At 45.3% G+C, this 18,521-nt stretch overlaps 1 long non-coding RNA gene across 1 annotated transcript in view; it reads right to left on the bottom strand.

Annotated features, from left to right (window-relative positions):
- The window catches only part of LOC116281811 (uncharacterized), an 84,978-nt gene extending 71,094 nt beyond the window's left edge, over positions 1–13,884 (bottom strand). The window contains exon 1 of the long non-coding RNA XR_012076046.1: positions 13,718–13,884. This is a non-coding gene — a long non-coding RNA (uncharacterized lncRNA). The remainder of the gene's footprint in view (positions 1–13,717) is intronic.
- Between the last annotated feature and the right edge of the window lie 4,637 nt (positions 13,885–18,521).

The raw sequence follows: 18,521 nt of genomic DNA, 5'->3' as shown, positions 1-18,521 counted from the left end.
TGGGGCCGCCCGGCTCCCGGATGACCAGCCGGCTCCTCCAACAGCGTTCGCGTCCCTAGGCGGCTGTGCTTGGGTGGGGGAGGGGAACCCAGGAAGAAGGTCCTTTAAGTCTTTGGGCAAAGGCCGACTGAGAGGAGGGAGGAGAGACCGGGATCTGACAGCGACCACCCGCAACCCGCGGTGATGGGCTCCAAGACTGGTATGAAATGGCCTGGTAGAAGAGAGCTACCTAGAAATCTAAATTTCCTTACCTCGTTGGTGCCTGGAGTAGTCCTTTGGCCGCACAACTAATTTTGTTTCCTTCCTCCTCGCCCTTCCTCCATAGAGAAAATTCAGTGTCTTCTCTAGATCTTAACCCAGTTGTTCTGACCCCAAATTAAAACACATCTCTTAACAGTGTTTACAAACAAGGTGACTGTGAAAATTCTGGCCTGGGAATAAAATTCTGCTCCTTAGACTGATACTGTTAACTATACAAGTTGCTTTCGGCTATTTCCTTCCGGAACAAAATGAAAATCCCCAATAAAAGCCAGGAGTAACCGAAAGTATTACTGCTCTGCTATTTCCAGTGAGGGAGAACAAAAACCTTCAGTTCCCCCAAGTTTTTCATTTTCTGGTAATTTTAAACACCTCAGCACTTTTAAGATCCAAGTGGCATTTTATCTGTAATTTAATTTAAGGATTGTTAATACTACATTTTAAAAGTTCGTCTTAACTATCAATTATTTTCCTTAATTAAAAGAGCCATTTCTTTAAGCTTATTCTTAAAAAACTGAATTTCTTCCCAAAACAGCATACTGCGTGCCCATTAAGGGGCATCCCAAAACAATGACTTCTATGTACATATGCATATTATAATCATGAGGCAATATATACAAATTAACATTATTAATCAGTGTTTTCAAATATTTGAATTTAATACTTTCTTCTAAGGTTCTGAGGTGGGGGAGTTTTGTTTTCATAAAACTGGCTAACAGGAAATACTGTTACATACGGACAGCTGGGAATTCATCTGGAGTTAAGCGCATGTCCAGTGAAGTCTGCCCAGACTGACGCGGCTGCTTAGTGGCCCTAGTGAGACTCTGGAGGGAAAGAGACAGCATTTTTGGTGCACTAATTTAAAAATGTTTTAATCCTTGTCCTACACTTGACAAGACTTCCATCTCTGCTATAGATGTGCATGTGTACAGGGTCTGTGGTTTTGAAACAGCAAAGGACTATGTGCTGCACATGGCTTTCCAATCCAGGCTTTAGGAAAACCTTGGATGCCTGCAGTTCTGTGGTTCAGAGCCTCGGCCAATACAAGCCCCAAAGGCGAGCTCTGCAGATGCCTTCTGCTTAGGTGTGGACAGCAACGTTCCAGCCCCTGGGCACAGGAGCATGGAGTGGGAAGCTGCAGTAGTGACAGCCTTTGTCCTCCCCAATAAGGGAAGGAGCAAACACCACAGATTTATTTCTTCCACACACAGTAAGTTGGTGAGGTTTTTCACTTCCTTTCATTTTATGAAAACAATGTAGAAATTCAATGCAAAATGGATTTCAAAATAAAATACACAGAAATCAGGAAATATAATTTTTTAAATGAGTGCAAATCATACCTCATACACAACACATGCCAGAATTTCCATGTGGCAAGCAAATTCACTTAAGACAAGATCTGCAGTGTATCAGTGCAATGTAGAAACCACAAGTGTGATTTCCCTTTAAGTCTTAATTGCAATACTGTAGTAAATCTGGTTTCAGATCAGGCAAAGTGTGATCTAGTTGTAAATCTTATATAGTCTATGCCTGCCTACGTGCAACCCAGTCTATAAGATTATGTTTCTAAAATTAAGGGGAAATTTTAAAAGAAAATCTTTCGATAGTGGCTTTTCCATTTTCCTCTAGCCATAGGTCTGGGGCAAGCTGCTTTTCTACTATCCTGTTAGTTGTTCCCAAACCCCACTGCCGCCAGGAAATTAACACAAGTTAGGTTTAGGATGCTAATAGGAACTTTCTGCTAGAGACCAGCCTGAGACCACATTTCCCACTTTGAAACTAACACCCACACACTCCTGCTGCAGTGAGAGCAGCAGGCATTTGCAGAGAGTATGAGGTGGTAAGTAAGATATACAGAAAAGATACAGCTTTTCTCCCATTATCCCATGGGGGGAAAATCAATAACAATACATAACCATAAAGAATAAAGAACCAGCTCAATGTTAATCTGCTAACTGGGCCTGTCCTCAGTGTGCAGAGAGAACACTCCCTCTACCCCAGCTCCTCATTCTTGATTCCTGACTTGTAGAAAACAGGCCCAAACAGCTCTGCTATTTTCTAGAGAGCTCAAAAGCTGAAGGCATTGTTTAAATTCAGGTGTCCTGCCACTAATGCCAGTCCTCTGAAGAACATGAGGTTCCCTCCGAATCCTGGAAACAAAACAGAATTGGAGATTTTTGAGCAGGCAGTCTCAACCTTTGGACAGAGATCCTGGAGAAGCTTCCGAATTCTGCCGAGAACTAGGAGTGTCTGCATATGAAAAAAGGAGGGGACAGTGCTCTTGGGCGCTGAGTGTGGAGAAAACCTGCGTGGTGTGTGTGGGTAGGTGAGACAGCGGTCAGGACCTGATTGTGTCCTTGGACTGTAACCTGTACGGGTGCGATTAAGTCATGAAGAACACTTCCTAGGGGCTTTCTGGTGGGCCATGGCAAGCTAAAGGTACCTTCTGCATGGCTTTGGAATTTAAAGGCCATGCTCTGCCGGCTCCCTGGGGCCACCCTCCTTGCTGCGAGAAGAGAATCTCCCGTGGAGGACACCAACTTTCATTTTCAAGCACATGACCACTCCCGCCCCTACAGGCCTGAAGAGAAGCTCAGCAGGGTGGCGTTTTCCTGCCTTCTGAGCACACTCCCGCCAGCTCACCCAAGGTGCTCCAGTGCGGATGGGCAAATAGCGGGTAATGCAAAGGGAAAGGAGACAAAACCTTGAACCAGAATAAACATGCACTAGTCCAGCCTTTCCTCCCCACCCTGACCCTCCCCTCCCTGCCTCTGAGTTCTCTAGAAGACTCCGAGTTTCTGCTCTTAAACGGCTCATTTCCAAGGAGGAACAAGGTCTGTTTTCTGATGTGGGGCCTCAGATGCTCTGTTATTGCAACTTAATTTTGTCATTGCTTCTTTTCAAAGATTATTTGGAATGAATTGTTTCTTTTGTTTACCAGCCAACAAACGACCTCTACTAATCTTATATTTTATCTCCCTAACATATGGAAAAGCTATTTATTCTAGCCAATCACAATAAAGTGAAGGAAACCCCATTTTATGGAAAAGTATATATCACTAGTCTGTTGATCATTAAAGATGTGATTACCAGTGAAAACCCTCTGAAGGTGGCACATTTATGCTTCCAGGAACAGATGGGGACACGCATTTTCCTTGCAAATACTTTTGAAATTGCTCTACTGGTAGCAGTATAAAAATGATATACAGATGCCAGGGCCGGCATGGCCAGGATGAGTGCGCCAGATTTACACAGTAAAGCCTTCACACGCTGGCTGTCAGTTATGATTGATCTCTACTATACCTCAGGAACTTGTTGACTAGGTAGGGAAACAGTGCAAATAATTCACTGCAGCAAGTCAGATAATTCACACAACCAATCGGTCTGCCTCACTTTCTGGCTGTGACATATGAGCTTTCCCTACAAAGATGCATCATTTTCCAGCTTGAGCAATATTCAATGTCAGGAAAGAAAAGGTATTAAAGCCACACAAAAGGAGGCGGACTACCGCAGGACCAGAAGAAGTTGTTTTGGTAATGGAGGCCAGATCCCACTCTACTCTTAAGTCCTACCAGAGCATTCGGGCCCAACTGTCATTATCATATTGATTAAAAAAAAAAAGTTCATCATAGTGCAATTTTAGGTTTAACGCCAACGGATCGGGAAAGAGCAAAGAATTATCCCACAAAAGCACAACATTCTTACCACAGGGACGTTTCCCTGTTCCAGTTCATTGATGGAGTTGATTAAGTTTAAATGAAGCAGACACTGGATAAAAGTAAGGGTATTGACCACTGGGCACTGCGATCCGTGCTTGAAAGGACCTGATACATGCAGAAAAGCAAGATTTGCTAAATGCTCTAATCTTCAATCAAATCTTACATCAATACAGACAAAGTTTGGTAATGAGAGATTCAATGAAGCATGCGGGAGAAAGAATTAATCCTCTTGGTCTAAACTGGCTTCAACTTTGAAGCTTGCTCGGAAGGAAAGACAGTTATCTAAATGCTAAATAAGAAACTTATTGTACTTTTCATGGCATGCTAATCTTTTGTCTATTTCATCTCTATTATGTGTACGCTCCTAGATTGCAGTTGTCATGGTGATTATATCAAGCTACGCCAGGGGATGGTCGTGAGAAGCCAGGCGCGGATGTGGAAGAGACCCCCACGCAATCCACACTAATAAAAAAAAAATACATCAGGAAGAAGTAGGCAGCACCGGACACCTTCTGGGCTCATTCCCTCTAGACTCAGCCCCCCGCCAGTCAGAGCCAAGGAGCCTTGGGCCTTCCTGCGCCATTCTAGACGAGGTTCCCTCAGCGAGGCGAGCAGTTTTCAGTACTGGCGGTGGGGAGGGGGTCAGGCATCCTTCCAACCCCCAAATCCTTTCTCTCCATAGAGGTTCCTAGCTTTCAGTCATGGCTCCTCCCTCTCCCCACTGCCTTCCCTTCCCCCAAGCACTGAGATGGCTTGGTGGAGAGGTTGATTGGAGAGGGTCGGAGAGAGGCAAGAGCTCGGACACTGGCCCTACCCTGCAGGCTGTGCTCAGGGCGGGAAGTTGAGTCAGCAGACTCTGAGTGCAGAGAGGAGCTGCCTGGCGGGGGGGGGGGGTGGAAGCTGTAGGGTCACCTGGGGCCCTGGCGACCAAAGGTGACCCTGGGCCCTTTATGTGTTTTACAAAAGTTGCCAAATTAAGATGGGATTATAACTGCTCCAGTCCTTGTCAGGACTGAAAGGTTGGGAGCCTCAAATATGCCTCAGCAGTGTTGATGAAAAGCTTAAAAAGTAATAAAAGGGAGAAAAGAGCGAGGAAAGTAACATGTATAACTCTTATTAAAGAGAACAGCCACGGAGAGGTTGTGAACTTGAATCACTGTTTGAACTTTAATTTGTTCATTAACAGGATTTGCCCCTCACTGCGAATGTTATTACTTCCTTTGCCGCTCAGCAACAACTCTGGGCATAATGAAAGAGTCTGGCAAAAAGTTAAATGCCTGGTAATTAATTCATTTAATTGAAAAAGAAGGGGGGAAGACAGAGAGGTCCCACTGCAGAAGCAGAAGGCAGAGGGGTTGGAGGAGGGGGGAAGGCTGAAATCTGCCTGGAGGCCCTCTCCAAGGCCCAATGCCTGCCACTCTCGCAGGAGGGGAGACCTGGTCTCGGATGAGGCTCAGCAAAATTAATGCCAGGAGCACCCTGAAGACCCGCTGTCCACTGCCACCTGCCCTTGGTCTGAACCCCTTGGCCAGTGTTTCAGCCAAGAGCTACTCTGGATGGTCTGTTAGGGTAGCATGGACACCAGAAATCCAAAAATAAAATATACTCAAAAAATCTTTCATTAAAAAGTGGGACAATGTCGTTTACTGTCTCCCCTTTCTTTTCTTGGAACAGGTTTCTTTTGCAGTTTTCTCTTTCTAGGCTGGAGTGAAAAGGAGAATTAGGTATAATCTGCATGTTACAATCCACATCTTAATCAGCCTTAAAACATCGTACTTTCTGCCACCAGCCTCCCACCCCCGCAGATGATTTCAATAAACTCAGGAGATGAGAAATGAAATACACTCCTTGCCCTGCTCAGAAGCAACAGGACTAAGCCAACTTGCTTTGCCTCTAACCTCACAGGGCCTGCCCTTCCCTTCCTGTGTTTGTCAACCACCAAACACAATCCCCTCGCACTTGTATCCTCCTTGCAAGGGAAGCAATGCTTGGCCACAATTACTATTGTGACACTCCAGATACCCCAGAGCTATTAGCACCATGTTGCCCTTACAGCCAACGAGAGAAGAGCAAAATTCAGAAAGTCGGTGACAGATCAGTTATTCTTTCCTACTTAATGTGTTTAAGGCCTACCACTGAACAACAGGCAGTTTCAATTTCCTCAGGTTTTGAAAACTGGTGTCCCCATAATCAATGTGAATTTCTTTAAAAATACAATAATCTAGCATGTATTCTCCCATTACAAAACTATTGGAGACAGAAAAAAGAGAAGTGAGGAGAGAATCAGAGACAATATAAATGAATTCCCTAGTATCCAAAATCATTTCCTAGGTTTGTGTTTTTATTTAAATCACTTCTATACCCCAGGGAGAGGATGGCATTTTCTCATCCAAATAACACTGTCACCAAATAAATAAAGTCATCAAATTACCATTTTGCTGGCAGCATCCTCCCCATTTGACCCAATGCCACTTGGTACTATAACCCTAACCTCAAACTCCAGCTATAAATCATCTGTATTTGTGCCTTCCTGAAAGCCAGTGATAGGCGCACACCCATGTGCATTAGCACGAAAGGGAAAGGAGTTTTAAAAGGGGCTATTCTATAAGCTGAAGCAAGTTCTAGAGTTTATTTTGCATTTAAGTTACTTCCCCCCTTTTATAGTCCCTGGATATTGAATGAATTCTGTTTTCCAAAGTTGTGGATCTTTTATTCTGGACAACTGACACTAAATAGTAGGAGTCTACAAACAAAACAAAACAAAACATTCCCTCACTGCACACTGCTGAGCCCTAAGCTTCTTTTATGCAACTTTAAAGAGGCCACATCAACAAGGTCTGATAACCTTGTCACTCTCTAATCTAGACCCTTATCACCTTACACATGTATGAGTGGATTTCTTCCTTCCTCCAAAACAGCCTTCAGAGTGCCTGGAGATTAATTTATCTTAAACCCCTGCTTCGCTCAAAAACCTTGATAGCTCATAAAGCGCCAGATCCTTAAATTGGCCTTTAAGCCACCTCTCCACCCTCCCGGTAGGTAGTAACTGGCTATCTCTGGTTTGTTTTCCACTACCAGCCTACACTAGGCAAGACAGCTCTTCAGGAAGACAGCTCCCCCACTGTCCTCTGAAAACACATGAATTATCTTCATTTTACTGAACACCTGTGAGGTGCCAGGCACCATGTTTTGCATTTACAAACATTACAAACATCTCATTTAATTCCTTCAGTTTAATGAGGAATGATTTTACCTGCATCTCATTAAACTTCAGAAACTGAAACTAAAGAAATTAAGGTACTTAAGGTCCAACCAAGATCTCACAGCAGAGACAGGATCCTCACGATTATTTACCTGGCCTAAAAACTGGTTTACTTTCCACTCGGCGCACGCCTCCCCCTGCTGCACTGTGCGTTCTGATCACTCCGTGTCCGTGCCGTCTGGGAACGCCTTCTTCACTCCACTAAACATACCTGAATCCCACCCAGCCTGCAGATCCCAGAGAGAAATTCCCACCTCCGTCCTGAGCTCTTTCACCGTCACCCTAGTCCTGGGCAGACTGCTGAACTTCCCACTATCTGCAGCACTCACTTGGCACACTTATTCTCTGCCTTGAACTGTGACATCAGTTTTCATTTATTCAGTCCCTCCCAACCGCACTGTAAGAGGGGAATTTGCCTTATATTTCTTTATATTCCTTTTTCACTCTCCAGGGCCTAATAATACAGCTTTCATTTGCTGAGCACAGACCTCATGCACAACAATCCTAAAAAGCAGATACTGTTATTATTGTCATTTTGCGGATAAAGAAACTAGGGCTCAGAGAGATTAAGAAACTTGCCCAAGCCGCTCAGCAAGTAAGTAGCAGATCTGATATTCAAACAGACTGTCTGAATCAGATGTCCTCTTTCTAAGGCCAATACATTGTACCAGCCGAAATACACTGTGCCTCACACAGTGTGAATTTATGAAGTGTCACTGTATGGAGGACACTCAACAAACCTCTAGAAAATACCTTCTAACCATGACTTCAAACAAGGGCACTGTTTTTCCTCTTTAGTAGGGTGAAAGTAAGATTATGAAACTTAACAGAAGAAAGGATGAGTGTATAACATCCCAAACCACCCATTCCATTTGCCCCTCCTCTCTAGGAGCCATGCCCGCTATTGGAGGGAGCCAATGACATCACTGTCTGTGTCTGTATCAGTGTTTCTGAGAGAGGCAAACTGCCCTGCCCCAAGCTGTCTCTGTACCTTTTAAATACACAGTGGAAAGCAAGAGAAAGTGAAAGCTACATGTTAATTTTTTCACGGGTCTGCTAGGGCGGGAGGTATTCTTGTCTCTGCAGCAAAAGTGGGTTGCTGCTGTGGGAGGAGTAACAATTGCAAAAAAATGTTTACAGCTGACCAATTAAACCAATATGTGGAACTCCATCTAGCTTCCTGCTCTCTTCTAAGACATGTAGGTGGCAATGGGATTAATCAAATCTCTAAGATAAGAACTTCTGAGAGGACAAGAATCAAGGCCAGGAAGTCTGGCTACTTTCCCCCACATGGAGATTATGCCTTCAGTACAGTGCTGAAGATCTGGACTTGACAGTATTAAGCAAGCTAACAAGTTTATTTCCAACAGGTCTTTAGAAAAGATTTTTAAAAAATCTCTTGCAATGGCAACAGGGTACTTCCTATGAACCTATAAATAACTCTATTATTGACTTCTAGTATCCAAGTGGACACTAGTCTATTCTCCTAAATTCCCAGAGATTAGTGTCCATCTTCATTCATATTTTGGTTTAAATATCTGGGCAGCTCAAGGGCTGCAACCCTTACCTTCACCTACAAAGCCCATGTCGTGGCTCATAAAAACTTGCACATGCACACTTAATAGACCGAATTCTTCCATTTACTTCATCTCAGACAAGGCTCCAAACTACCCCTTGATGTATTACTATTATATACGTTTTGCCTACAAGGAAACTAAAATTTGCTTCAAGTAACACAATTGGTGCATGATAAACATAGTCCCCACCTCTGGTCCAGGACATTTTCCCAATTCTCAGGGCAATTTCCTGCCTCTTCTAGACTCTGGGTCCACATGTGAATTCTGTAAATCTAGAACCAGGAACCTCTCTATCTGAAAGAGATGGGCCTCAAGATACACCGATCAGACTTCCATTATAACCACCCGGGCATACTAAGGGTCCTCCACCCCAGTTCTGAAGCTATTAACACTACATACAAAATTTAATATTTAGACTCATAATTAAGAGACATTTGGATGGCTCTTAAGTCTATGGAAGATGAGCAGATGTGATGATTAGCCTACACATTTCAAAAGAAAGGCTAATATGACTGTTACTTGTTTTTCCACAATTGTCATTATTGAGGGTCTGCTGAGTACTTGATACTCCCCTGTACTCGTAACATAAAATTTAGGACCTGTTCTGTTTACCTAATAGACAAAGTCTTTTCCCCAGAAAAGAGCTGAAACTGGATCTGTCCACCTTGTTCACTGACGTTTTAGTTGGGTATATAACTCTAGTATGCAGGGCCCAGCAGGTCCCCTTCCCTGATTTCTGAGCAATAACCAAACTCATCAAAGCAGACAAAACTCAAAGTTCCAGGTCTTACAAATGGCTGAAATAAGGACATTCTTTTTGTCTCAGCTCAAACTTGGCTAATCTCCATACCAAATCTAACTCTGGGGTGAAAGAGAGGAACATATTTGATGATTTGGGGAAGTTGCCCCATTTCTTTGCCTGCTGGCCGACCTTCCTTCTGTATGTGCATCAGCATTTGCAACACTCAGTTTAAGCAGGAAGGCTCTTTCAGCTCTGTGCTACGGCCTTGACCTCTCCTGATCAGAACAGTCTGGATCCCAGCTAGTCACTAATGATCCCGTGGTCCTCCATAATGACCCCGTGGTCCTCCATACAGTACTAAAGGTGTCAGACCTCAACTCCAAGAACAATTCCTACTCAGCTAATTACATTCTTTCTGCTTTTCTTGGTTCTCCACATAGTCTCAGCTGGAGTTGAATTTGAATTATTTCCTCAGATTTTAAGTTATTTGCTGGTGGTTTCTGGAAAGCACTTCTAAACTCTTCCAGTAAATGAATCAACTAATTATGAATTCAAAAGCCCCATGACCTACCTCTTTCTATCTCCCACTATCTCTTTTCCTTGAGTGTCTTTCTACCCGCTCTCCCATTTTCTGGTCTTGAATATTATAAGAGTTTAAATTCACCAAGTAAGGAGTTTCATGATTCTGCATTTTGCACAGCACACAGAATATTGTTAGCTTATAGCAGTACACAGTGGTTCTACTACATACCAACTGTAGGGTCTCTATTCACAAACAACTACTAAAAATGACAAATGTTTCCATCCACAAGTTAGATTTCACCTACAGCTGTAGGATCACTGAGTTTTTTTTTTTATAAAAATACAGGCTGTTTGATTCCTTAAGTGGTTACGATTCCTTTGTATTTCAAAGAATGTGGAGCACCAAATCTATAGAACCACACAGGGCAATCCTAATGCTAGCCCATGACATCTGGACTTTTTCTACCTAATCCCAGATTCTAGAACTTAAGAGCTTTTGTAATCATAGCAGCAAAACTGAACTTTCACAGAATCCAGATCAACCAAATTCTTGATAATAGACTTTCCTAAAGTAATACATCCTAATGCTGCATACCAATGTACTATAGATGTATATGATTGTTAAATTAATAATTCATTGATAATCAAAGAGACTCTGTGAACTCCAAATGCACACTTTTCTTAGAACGATCTCTCGGCAGCTACTTTTATTCCAATGGTGTTGCCATTTTTCAAACTATGTTTGTGCAATGACATCAAAACTAATTCAAAAGCTACTCAAGAAAGCCATCAAACAATCATTCCAGTTGTTTTGACCTCAAATTATATTACCTGACTTGATCACCCATCTTACTCTTCAGGGCACAGGTCTTTCAAGGAAGATGACTTACCACTTCCAAGACTTTAACAAGATGTGCTATGGGTTCTGAAAACAGTGTCCAAATGCAGAACTTCAAAACAGGTTTGAGCAATGGCAGCAATGGAAGTATCATTGTAACAAGGGACACAGTTCCAAGATGACTTACTGGATAAGGACACACTAAAATGTAAGTTCTGATAGAGAGGACTGTATTAGTTTATAGTCATACCTTGGGTATTTAGTTTCAGCCCTACAGCACAATATTATAAAATCATTCTTTAAAAAAATTTTTTTTGGTTCATTTTGGGGGGGCAGAGGTAATTAGGTTTTTATTTATTTATTTATTTTAATGGAGGAACTGAGGGTTGAACCCAGGACCTCGTGTATGCTATGCACATGCTCTACCACTGAGCCATACCCCCCAAAATCATTCTTAACATCTTCTATTATTGCACTTCACAAAATTTTACATTCTTTAGGTGCATCTTACAGATGTCACACAAAAATGTCTTGACATTCAAGCATCTAGGCATTGTTCAGAATGATTTCAAGTATTATCCAAGAAAAAATTAAAACTAAAATACAATTGAGATATATATATTGGATATGTTTTTCTATTTTTATCAAGCCAATGAAAGTGAATTGTAAACAGGTGACTTGTGACTACTTGGGGGTGTGTGTGTTTGCTTGACTTAACTGTAGGCAATTCTTACTTACTTGTAGGTTGGGGGAGAAAACGGTATGCAGTTTTGATTTTAACTAGAAATATAGTGCTTCACTCACATAAAACCACCCAGTACAGCACACCATATAAGAAGTAAGACCTTTTAAGGAAAACCTTATATTCTAAAGTTATTAAAAGAACATCATTCAATCATAAACCCATTCAATCATGCAAGTCCTTTAAACTTTGTTTTGGAAGTCTAAAGGAAAAAAAATCATGGTACTGTGAATAAGTCACAGGCTGGAGAAAACTTTCTGATTTCTCATTTTTCTTCCCTTAACTTTCTCCTTGAGAGTAGTCAATACAATTTTCCATTTGTATAAATGAAAGGGCCACAGGTTTTAACTTTCATAACTCCTTGCAACAGAAGAAGATGTAATATTTTCCATATTTTAGTTAATTTCAACAATTATGTGTTAAATGCCTACAGGGATCTTGTTCAATGGCAAAGTGAAGTGGAGGACCTATAACAGATAATGAATAGTTACTGAATGAATGGAGGAAAAGAAAAACATCTTGAGTGACCAATGCAGAGTCCATTGTAAAACTAACTCCCACAGGATTTGGTCCCTGTAAACACAGCTCCTGACTATGACATAATATCAAGCCTAAAGCATCTGCTTAGATTTGGATCACCTTAGATTTCACAATTCATTCATTAGGATCCTAGCTATACATTCGAATCTAACCACTTGTTTCATGTGACTCCTGACATAATCAAAGCCTGTAATACCCGGGAGTAAGTATTAATCTTTAAGACTGGATTTTCACAGAAATTTTACCTGACTTCCATACCTGAGATAAATGGGCCATTTCACACACCTAGCACTTGCGCTAGAAGCCTAAGGTCTCTCAGTTAAGTCAGCAGACGGTTATCTTTCACAACAGAGGTATAAACATAACCACTGTCCTCACTTTTCCACTTGTTCCAGTTTTAGAAAATGTTTAGCCTCCTAAGCTCTATCCCTGGTTTATAAGGACTATTTATTTGGTAGGACACATAACGTCTCTTCCTTGGTTTATGTGATAGAACAGGACCAAGACAAAACCCTCCTCCTTCCTACGGGGACTTCTGCGAGTACATTGATAAATACCTACAAAATGATAAATGCTACTACCTCTTTCAGCATTTTGAAAGATGTCAACCAAACACAAAATATTTTTGGTGTGTGAATTAAAATGCCTCTTACTGATGGTCTCAGGTGTTTCCTTGTAAGATAGCGTGTCAAGAACTGGCTTATGTATTATCCGTCCTCCAGACTGACATCGCACTTCATAATAGCTTGGTATGATGACTGCTGTCAAAGTCGCCTGCCGGGAAGCACCCGTGCCCCAGACTGACATAATTTATGAGCGTGACAGAAGACCGCAGACCCGGGAGCGCCGCGCGGAGCCCGCTCGAGCACACGGCACAGGGGGCCCCGGCGCGTCCGCCCGCCCGCCCGCCCTCCGGCTCGGGGCAGCGAAAGTCGCCCGAGGTCTCGCGGGCGGGGGACGGAAGGCCGGCCCGGCAAGAGCCCGCGACGGGAAATAACGTTTTTTCGAAGCCGAATCCCAGCCAGGGAGAGGTCTCGCTTCTCCGCGACCGCGACACGACGGCACACGCTTTGCGGGAAGTGAAATGGAAGCGAGGCGGGCGGGGGCGGCGCCCCGACGGGGCGCGGCCGGGCCGGGCCGCTCGGCGGGGCGCCCGCGCCCCCGCAAGGCCCTCGCGCCGCCGCCCGCGCCGCCTCCCACGGCGCGCCCCCGGCTTCACCCGGCGGTGCCGCCCGGCCGCCGTCTCCCCGCCCTCCCCCGGGCCGGCGGCGGCGCAGCTCCCGCGAGGCTGCGGCGTGGGGGCCGGAGCTGCCCGAGCCGCACGCAGAGCCCTCGAGGGGCCGCGGCCCCTCCCGCCTCGCTGCCGCCGCTCGCGGGGCTCAGAGCGCCGCGGCCCGCGTTACCGCGCCCGCCCCCGCGGGGAAGCCACGCCGAGAGGAAGGCGCCAGCGCAGGTGAGACCCCGCGCACGCGAGCACCCCGGCCGCAAGCTGGCCCGCCGCCCGACGGAACGCTCACCTCAGACGAGCAGGCGCCGCCGCCTGCGGGAGGAGGGGGCGCGCGGGGCGTACGCACCCTGGGCTGGGCCGCGCCGCGCCGCCCCGCGCCGCCCCGCGCCGCGCAGGGACTTGGCGGGGAAGAGCGCGCGAGCTCGCGCCGGAGAGCGGAGCCCCAACGGCTGGCGCCCGCGCCGCCACCTCAGAAGGGAGGCCTCTACCGTCCGGCCGTGGACCTGCAGCCGCCGCGCGCGCGCCGCCGCCGGCCCCGCCCCGGCCCCGCCCCGGCCCCGCCCCGGCCCGCCGGCCCCGCCCCGGCCCGCCGGCCCCGCCCCGGCCCGCCGGCCCCGCCCCGGCCCGCCGGCCCCGCCCCGGCCCGCCGGCCCCGCCCCGGCCCGCCGGCCCCGCCCCGGCCCGCCGGCCCCGCCCGTCCCTTTGACCTCCTTTCCCCGCCCGCTCCCTCCCCTCCCTCCTCTGGCCGCCGCGGGCAGTCAGCTCTCTGCTTAGACGAACGCGATGCGACGTGGAAACCCTTCCACCAAAGTGAGCTGTGATATCTTTTTGATGGCTATAATTTATTCCAAATCGTCCCTGGACTGAAACGATCAATTAGCAGCCCGAAACGCACTGTGAAGTAAATTGTCACACTCTCTATTACAGGATGGTTATCATATATTTATAAGGTGTGCTTTCTGCAATCAGCACCAACAAGGTGTTGAGCGATCAGTCATAAACGCACGTCTTCAAAAAGAGCGGGAGAGAAGCTCCAGCATTGTGTGGCGGGGAGGGGGGGAACAAACATCCTTCTGACAGTCTCTACTCTCCCCACCTCGGCACGGTGATGCTCCCTCCTGGCATCTGGGGAGAGCGCGGCGGGCGCCGACTCGCGGCCGTTCGGCCCGTCGTGTGACCCGGGAGCAGCACCCCTGTGAGCCCCCACGGGAGAGATTTCCTCACTGAGTGAGTGCAGATCAGGCACAAGGATCACTCGCTCTGTCTTCCTCTGTCTTCACGCCCATCCCGGAGAATAATGTCTTACTCTTTGCGCCTAAGCTTCTAGCAGAATGTTTGCATTCTATACTCGTCTCGTCTCTTCCTCAAGACTCAGGGTGTTGCCCTCCTCCCCCTGCTATTCAGACGTTATATGCTCTAGAGATTACGCCAGGATGATACAAAGTTTACCCACGGAGACAACTCTGCATTCTGAATTGCAGTCTGCCCGAATGCGTCCATCATTTGTAGGTGAGACAGCACAAAGTTCTGAGGTCATGGGAAATTCTCATTCAGTCTGGGAGGCTCCTGACTGGGCCAAGCCACGGAGACATGGGGATCTTCCTTACGGTCACGCTCCGTGGCTATAGAGGAGCATACATCCACAACTTCCCAGTTTCCCCTAACAAACTATCATCACACTGTCATCCACCAACCACCTATCAGTCATTTTTAAGAAGGGTTCTGGTTTGTATCTAGTTAATAGTCCTTTAGTCTGAGCCCAGCCTACTGATTGTTGTCAGAAAATTTTATCAGCCAGAAGTATGCCTCTGTATATAAAGTGACATTTGTGGAGAGGGAGTCACGGGGCGGGGGAGGAGATGCAGAGTTTATACTGCATTCTTCTTAAGTTAACTGGCCCCACGGTTTCTGCACTGGTGTCGGGGGGTGGGGGGCTTGTCTGCAGTGCCAGCCTCTGAAGGCCAGAGAGAAAGGAAACCTGGTCAGGCATTCCAGTTGTAGAGGCAGCTGTTGCCACTGGGGCTCTCCCGGCATAAATGGGGCACTGTGTTCTTCTCTTAGAAAGAAAAGGGGCTGGGGACCCCTGCATCATTTGAGTACTGGCATAGCAAGGAACCAGACCTAGAACCTTCACCTTGTACCTTCCAAAGTCATTGATTTAGTCTGCATTTAATAGCCAAATTTATTAAGCACTTACTTCCTGCCAGTAGTTATATGCATTATCTTATTTAATCCTATCAACAAATTTACAGGGAAGGTTCTTCATTTCACCAATAAGAAAACTGAGATTTGGCAAGATTAAGTAATTTATCTAAGGTCATACTTCTAGTAAGTGATGATCTCAAAACCAGGTCAGTCTCCAAAGCCCATGTTCTTCACCCCAATAATGTAATTTAAGATTTTGATTTAAGACTTTCCACTAAAAAGATTTTAATGGAGCTGATGCTACAATGAGAGTGGGGAATTCTGGGAGAAGAAGGAAGGAACAGCTCTTTGCCAAGAAAAGACACTGTAGGTACTTAGACCGTAGCCTGGGTACATTGCCCTTTCTGTTCTGCCTTTTCTACATTCCATGATTTCTTTTTCAGAGTCATCACCTGCCATCTGGTGTCTAGTCAAACAGACTTTACCCAGGGTCAGTGATGACTGCTAAGTTTGGGGTGGGGGTAGTGGGGAGGATGGCAGGCCTCGGAGAAAGCAGAGGTCCCTGGGGAGAAGCCTTAAGTGGGAGCCTTAGGAGTCGGCCAGAGGACCTTGTCCCAGACCCCTGCTCTGAGAATGAAATGTTGCTTCCTAATGGATGTTAAATTACCAACGTGGCTAAACTCTCCCTTAATAGACTTGTAAAGATCTGCTTGCTACCTTTTTCCCCCTTCATGTAGAATTTGTAATCAAGAGCCCAATTTTGTCATTTGGAAATACTAATTATCTAATCACGCCATGCTGCATAACGTACTTGTCTGCCCAATTAGCTAGGACAATTATTAAAATTCAGAGGCCTAATTATGTCTCAATTTAATGCTGGCAAACTTGCATACAGAGCAGTAATTAAAATCCTCTCTTTCGCTGTGCCTTTAGGGCAGGGCACGATGAGGCCCTGTCAGGGGGTGTGCTGAGCTAAACCAGTGAAGCGTACTGTGCAACATGACCCTGCATTGTTAAGTGTGTCAACATATTAACCTGAATTCCCTTCAGCCCCCACATAATCACATTTGGTGGAGGAATAAAGGAGCTAAAACGTGAAGCATTTTATTAAAAAAACATAAATTCTTTTTAATTAATGCTATGAGAGTTCTGATGAATTTCATGCTTCCAAGTGCTGGAAGACATAGACTGCTTCATCTAATTACTAGCAAATTTGCTCTTGTTAAAACTACTTTTTTAAAAAACTCATTTAAAGAAAATTATTTTTTTGGTAGTGTAATAAAAAAAAAAAAACCCTAGCTAGTTGGCTTCCAGTAATACAGCTGATTATCAGTTTTGTTTGATGATGGCACACACGTGAATGTTGGCTTCCAAAAGAATCAAGCCCAAGACTGGAGGCGTTTTTCACTAGGCTAGAATTTAATGCTTGAAAGATGTTAATAAAAATGAAACATTAAAAATCATAATATTGAAACAAATTCAAAATATTTATCTTGTAAGCTCATAAGTTTGATGTCTGAAACAAAACCAGCATGAGGAGACCAGCGCACTGCACAAACTGACGTTCCTTTGGAAGTCCCCCAGCACGCGGGAACCCAGTGTGTCTCCTCTGCTGGCATCTCAGCCCTCTTCTCTACAAACTGAGGAGAGTCGCAAAACCCATTAAGACTTCAGAGCTGTCCTCTGAATCTGGGCTTTCTCTCATGATGAAATACATGACAGATTATTCATGTACTCATTGAAAGAAGGAAAGCGTTTGATCTAGAGCAAAACTGAATTATTCTGGAGAAGGAAGGATTTCTTTCAGTTGCTTCTAAACCTTCTGCATGGATAGCTTCCAGACAGCAGGACACACACCACACACACACACACACACACACAAAGTCACTTAGAGCTTACTCTCAATTGATCTCATTTTGAAATCTCATGGCAACCTCACGACATAGCAGGTAAGGCAAGCATGTCTCCATTTTATTGAGGCAGGGCAGTTAAGATGCTTGTCCAGGCTGCTTCCTAACTATGGGCAGGTCAGGACTAGAGCTCAGTCCGCCCTGCTGACCGCTGCATCGGCGCGGCTGTGGGTGAGACACCAATGAGAGAGACGCTTGGTCTAGTAAAGTATCTCGAGTCGTGATCAAAGTATAGATAATGTTATAAACAACGAGGCACCACGGGAATAGTCCATATACCAACACCAGAGGAGCTTCTGTCCTTCAGTCAATACTTATTTGCAACATGTTTAGTCATTATTTGTTCATATTTTTTTGGTGACTTTGGCCATTTACTTCCTCTTTAAATTTTTATATTCTCCAAGATCTATGTAGTTACATCTGAATCAGTGGTAGTAAAAGTAGAGTTCCTTGCTCCTACTCTGGCTCTGGGTACAATGGGGGATAGAAGATGGTGTTTAAGGACAATTCTGGCTGGTCCTTGACTTCTTACTAACAAAGGCAGTGACTACAGACAGTCTCTACCAGAGACGACTGGCTGGGGCCAGGACAGGCCCTTGGGCACTTGTGCTATAAAACCAGAGGGGGCAGCCCCCCCAGGCCTCCCACGCCTTGAAAATGGCCTTGCTCTGAGTCTCTTTGGATGGCAAACTGAAGTGCAAATCTGTGTTCTGACTTGTTCCCGTGGCTGTCAGCATGTTTTCCTCTTGTCAGCAGCAATTGACTGGTCGGGCTCACCCCTGTACAGCAATTGTAACAGCTCATTGACAGACTAGTGACCCAGCTGGACTTGATAATGGAAAACTATTGATTTTTGTGGGCTCCACGAATCTAAAATGAACGACCGATGTAATGTCATCAATCGTCTCGGACTCTGATAACCCAGGGGAAGAAGTTTCAGGGATTGGTTGTATTTCCTGATAGTGGAGTTTCAAAATCTCACTGAGTGTATGTAAGGAGAAGCCCATTTCTTGGGTGTTTTCCTTAAATGACCCCAGT

The sequence above is a fragment of the Vicugna pacos genome, chromosome 9, assembly GCF_048564905.1.
Source record: "Vicugna pacos chromosome 9, VicPac4, whole genome shotgun sequence".
NCBI classification, from domain to species: Eukaryota; Metazoa; Chordata; class Mammalia; order Artiodactyla; family Camelidae; genus Vicugna; species Vicugna pacos.
Note: the sequence above shows the minus strand (reverse complement) of the source record. Positions and strands in the feature narration are given on the sequence as shown.